At 37.1% G+C, this 5,980-nt stretch overlaps 1 protein-coding gene across 2 annotated transcripts in view; it reads left to right on the top strand.

Annotated features, from left to right (window-relative positions):
* Atp9b (ATPase phospholipid transporting 9B (putative)) overlaps positions 1-5,980 on the top strand; it is a 244,536-nt gene that overhangs the window by 18,528 nt on the left and 220,028 nt on the right. The gene's annotated exons all lie outside the window — the stretch shown is intronic.

The raw sequence follows: 5,980 nt of genomic DNA on the forward strand, positions 1-5,980 counted from the left end.
TCTTTTTTTTTTTTTTTTTTTTTTAAGTTTCTTTTCTTCTAGTTGCAGATGGACAGAATCCCTTTGTTAAGTTTTTTATGTAGTGCTGGGGATTGAACCCAGTCCCTCTCACATGCTAGGCAAGTGCTCTGCCACCAAGCCCCAGCCCCAGCCCCAGCCCGAGTTCTTGCTCTTTTTATACCAGTTTATTTTTACCCTGTATGTTCAGGGCCCATTATAGCATGCTGTCTTATGCAGACATTTATGTTTTTGACATCTTTTCTTTGCTTGCTCTCTATAAGGTTGTTAAGAGAAAGGTATTAGTTAATTTTTCCAGATTTCTCTTAGCCAAAAACCTGTCAACAAAGCCCATAATCATCTTATAGCTGGTGCTTATAAAATCTCATCTGTTGTTCTTTTGATGCTTATAAAGTCTCATGTCTGTTGTCCACTCATTTTTAAAGTGTTTTACTTCAAATTTATTCCCTTTGTTCTCTAAAATTGGGATGTTTTTGAAAACAGCAATAGCTTTATTAATTATCTTTCTTTTAAAATTATTCTTGGCAATGTTATTTATTAGCTTTAACTCTGAACTAATTTCTGTTATATTTCCTATATATACTGAAAACAACGTGACTTTATTAACTCCATTCTCATGCCACAATGGAGATTGCCTGCCTACCATCTCTCCCCACCCCCCTAACTCCTTCTCCCTCCCTCTGCTTTCAGACTTGTTCTTTGACGCAAAGCTAGTATAATCAGATACAAAACAGATTATGATGCTTCAGTCAAATCAATAAGGTAGAACAGGTCTATCCATACAGAAGATTTTCAGATAAAGAAGATTCTGGCTCTGTGAATTTTTAACTTGTGGGCTAAATATCTTCCTTGTAATTTGGTACTGCATAATTGTCAAGCAGAGATCGTATGGGTAAGAAATCAATTGATTGAGTCTCTGATTTTCAGTCTTATGTTAAAATCCTTCTGTCCACCCTTTTTTGTGAGTACTGCATTGGAGGTGGGCAAAGTATTGGAAGGAAGAAAAAAATTAGTTGCTTAGAATCCTACCATCCAGGGACACCAACTGTCAGTGATCTGTGTTACCTTCTCTCCTGTGTGTCAGCTTCTTATCCATACTCTAGAAGAAAAGGGACATGTCTCTCAAGGTTTGTGTGACATATAAAAGTGAGAACTGACAATAAGCCCTTGAAGGTAAACTGATACTCTTTTGGTATTTGTTACACATGGCTCCTCAGTTATCTGGAGAAATAGGAGAAAGGCTGTGGACAGGCCACATGAGACAAACCATGTTGTCCAGTCTGACAGGATCATTCTCCTGTTTCTAGGGTGTGATATTTCTCTGTGGCCTCTAGGGAGCAACACTATAGCTTATGTCTCTGGCCTGGTTTGTACTGAGGTAATGGGAAGACTCAGTCCATCGTGCAACGATTTACTTGCTCAGCGCTTACATGAACCACCAGTTAAGAACTCTGAATATGCAAACAGTTAATGTAGAGGCCCTTTGATTGTGGACTGTAGTGGTTAAGGAAATAGTAGCATAAGTTTTTCTTACTTTCAGTTTGCTTTATGTTTGTGTGCTGGCTATGCGGTAGTTTGCTCAGGTGGATCCGATGGTAGTGACACCTCTTGGATGTTGCTGATCCTATGCACTTATGATATATTCACATAAGCTCTTGATTTAATAAAGCAGCCTATAAATGCCAGCAGTACTTGCCTATGAGCAGGAATTTGTTTCCTGTTAAGAGTCTCCAACTCCTGTTTTTAGGAATTGGGCCTGCCTCCCTTTATTCCATTTCTCTAATATTGTTCCCTTATGACTAGTGGCTTATTTTTACTGACTCCTTGAATTTTTAGAAGCAGTAGGAAGTAGCACATTTTTTTTTTTTTTTTTTTGTGGTCTACTGTTACTTACTGAATTCAGAGTTAACTTTTGCTGCCTTTAAGCCGTAAGTTTAAAGAAATGAAAAGTAGAGCCACCTGGAGAGTTTAAATAACATGTGTGTCTAGAACCTGTTCGCTGGAGATTAGAAGTAAAGGTACACATTTCAAATAGGGCCTGAGCAAATCTGTGTTTCAGAAAATTTTCCCAGGTGATTATGAATATTCTCCTGATTGAAACACTGTTTACAATCTGTAGATAAAATGCACTTGGCATTTGCTCATTTACAAACAGAACTTTAAGAAATTACTTCTATATCATGAATAGTAAATATTCTAATTGTAAATATTCTCCTAATGGTCTAATTGCAAATATTCTCCTGTGTGGGAATGACTGCATAGAAATCTAGTTTCTGGAGTCAGAGATGCATATTATCTCACGTTACTGAAATGGAGCCGTGACTGGCAATGCATGTATCTATAATGGGATTGTCTTCTCCAAAAAAACTTACTAAAATAACTGTGCATCTCAAAACTGCTGGTGTCTTTGAGTCAAGGAAGTATTTCCTCATGAGTGTACCATGAATTTCTTTTTTGTGTATATTCAGGTTGTTTCTAGTTTTTCATATTCATGCTGGGATACTTGAATTTTTTTTTTTTTTCCTTTGGGATGATTTTCTAAAAGTTAAACTGCTTAGCCAAATGTGTATAAATTTAAAGGCTTTTGAAAATACTATATTTCTTAAAGCTTTTTTGGGTAGTGGGCGAGTAGGTATATGCTGGTCTCACTTTTAATATTTTCTTCTTTTTGCTTTGACTTTAGAATAAAGTAATGAATTTAGTTATTTTTTTCAGTCTCTAATGGGTTCTTTGGGAACCACTTTTATTTCATTGATACTTAGTCATGACAAGTTGTCAGGTATGGAAAACTAGCACATAATTCCTTGTAGTACATTTTTTACTGTTATAGAGACACTTGGTCATAATATAAAAATCTTTATTCTTAAAATTTTGTACTTTGCACAATTAATACCATTTTTAATAGTAAAGGCTGAGCAGTTTGTCACTAAGATCACGAACAAGGACTTATCCTCCCATTCCTTCTATTTAACATTTTATTGAAGATAAGGAGAATAGAATAGTAAGGTAAGAAATGAAATCAGTCATTTAGACTGAAAGAAAGAACAAAAGCTATGTATCTATTCACAGATGGCATGATTCTTGTAAACAGGAAAACTTAAGGAATCTACACAGAGCTATTATAATTAGAAAATGAATTGGCAGGGTTGCAGAATACAAGATAAATATACAGAAATCGTGTATTTCTGTATACTAGGAATAACTATCTTAAAGTGAGATTAAAATAACAATTCAATTTATGATAGTATCAAAAAGAAAAAAATACTTAGAAATAAACTTAGCTAAAGTGTGAAATTACTGAAAATTGCAAAGCATTTTTAAAAATAATCAATGAAGATCTGAACAAATGGAAAGTCATCTCATGTTCAAGACAGTATATTGTTATGATAGCATTTTCCAAAAGCATCTATAGATTTAATAGAAGCCCCATCAAAAATTGCAGCTTTTTTTTTCCCCCCCAGAAGTTGACAAGCTGATTCTAAAAGTTGATATGATAATACTGGGGACCCAGAGTAACCAGTATATCTTAGAAAAAATAGATCAAAGTTGAAGTACTCAAACTCCCCCATATTCATGCTGAATTAATCAAGACAGTGTGATAATGATACAAACATAGGTGTACAATCAATGGAATAGAATTGAGAGTCCAAAAGGAATCTTTGTATTTATGATAGATTGACTCTCAAAAAGGCTATCAACACAGTTTGATGGAGAAAGAATAGTCTTTTCAAGAAATGATGTTAGGATAACTGAATATCTACATGCAAAAGAACAAAATTGGATGCCTTCCTAACATTGAACACAAAAAATAAAATGGATCAAAGACATAAATGTAAGAGTTAAAATTATAAGATTCCTAGGAGAAAATAGAGAGGTAAAAATCTTTGTGACCCTCAATACCAAAAACTGAGTTTTGGTCAAAATTTAATTTTTTTTTTTGTATCAGAGGACACAATGAGGAAAGTAAAAAGATAAGCCCTAATGGGAGAAAATATAAGGTCACATTCGTAAATTACATATTTTTCAAGGCATCTGTATTCAGAATAAGTACACAACTCAGCAACTAAATGACAATAACTCTGTTAAAAAGTGGATGAAGGATCCGAATAAACATTTACTCAAAGAATAAATCAAAGTGGCTTGTAAGCACATGGAAAGATGCTCAACAGCACTGTGGTGAGGGAAGTAAAAATTAAAACCACCAGTGGATGGCTGCTGTCAGTAAGGCAGAGGAGCATGTGCCAGTGGTGAGGGGACCCACGTTTTTAGTTGGTGGGGTTTTAAAGTGGGCTAAACTCTTGGCAGAACAGTTCAGCAGTTCTTTAGAATAATGAAGTTACCATGTCACCAGAATAGGTGAGGCATAAGAGGTGACTGCTCCTAAGTATGGGGGTTTCTTTTGTGATGCTAAAAAATATTCTAAAATTAAATGATGTGGTGGTTGCATAATTCTGTGAAAGTACTAAAAAACAATGAATTGTGTACATTAGAAGGGTTGAGTTTAATGGCATGTTATATGGCAGAAAGCTGTTACTTAGAAGAAGGATGAATTATATGCTAAGAATGTAGGTGGGGGCTGGGATTGTAGCTCTGTGGTAGAGTGCTTGCCTAGCACACGTGAGGTCCTGGGTTCAATCCTCAGGACCACATAAAACTGAAATAAAGATATTGTGTCCACCTACAACTAAAATATAAATATTTAAAAAAAAAAAAAGAGTGTAGGTGGGTTAGATTCTGCCCATCAGTGGCTATGTTCAGGCCAGTAATGGGTTGCACAACGCATGGCTTCTTTTTCAGCATGTTTAAGAATGGCTTCAGGATCCTTTTCAAAATAGGGCTTCTAGTAAGTACTGGAAGTACACTGGAAGTCCAGTGAGACCTGTCACATTGTGGGAGATTGCTCATAGATGCTGGTGTCGAAGGGTCAAGCAGTCTTCAGTGGGAGACAGGTCTAGGGATCTGTCCATCTTCAGGTTGGGGACATACTTCTGTGAAAGGACCGTAAGTAATGGGGAGCTTCTCTTCCCTTGAGCATGCTTGTGAGGGGATCAGGCTCAGAGAGGGACACTGGCACAGCAGGCGTATGGGGAGCGCTGAGGAGTACCTGAGCCTGGCCAGGCTGGAGCAGTTAGGGGAGCACAGCCAAAGGTTAGAGGAATGAATCTCAGCACTACTGATGGGCAATGGTAGCAGCTTATGTGGAGGACTGGGCTGTCCCAGGACCAGGCATGCAGGGGCGACTGGATAGAGTGCACAGATACCAGAAGTAGCCTGGAGGGAGTTTCCAGAATAGAAGGGGTGGAGGGGTAAAAGGAAAGAAGCAGTGGACAGTGGCCGGGAAGCCAACCTTCTTCCAGGGTGGTTTGAGTCCATGGTGGGGAAAGGAAATTGAAGTGAATTGAGGGGAAGGGGATATGGAGAGGATTCTGTGGTGCAAAGTGTATACTAAGGAGGAGAAAGCTTGTGTTCTTAGGTATGGATGGTTTTAGGGCTGAAGCTACTTATGAAACCGAGATGGAGATTGGGGGAGAGAGAACATGTGCACCCTCTGACGTAAGTCATGTCACACAGAAAGCTTTTAATAGGATACTCAACAAAAAAATGCCATTTAGTGGCTATAGAAAACATTCTTCAATGGTCTGCTTAATGGTATAAAGAGGAAAAAAAAACGTTGAAATAAAGATCGCTGACTTTTTTTTTAATATTTATTTTTTAGTTGTAGTTGGACACAATGTCTTTATTTTATGTATTTTTATGTGGTGCTGAGGATTGAACCCAGGGCCTTGCACATGCTAGGTGAGTGTTCTACTTCTGAGCCACAACCCCAGCACCCCTCCCCATTTTATATTTATTTTTTAGTTGTAGTCGGACACAATATCTTTATTTATTTTCATGCGGGATCACTGACCTTTCAATGGAAATTCATCCAGCGTTTTCTTTCTTTCTTTTTTTTTTTTTTTTT

This window comes from Marmota marmota, unplaced genomic scaffold (genome assembly GCF_001458135.2).
Source record: "Marmota marmota marmota unplaced genomic scaffold, marMar, whole genome shotgun sequence".
NCBI lineage: Eukaryota > Metazoa > Chordata > Mammalia > Rodentia > Sciuridae > Marmota > Marmota marmota.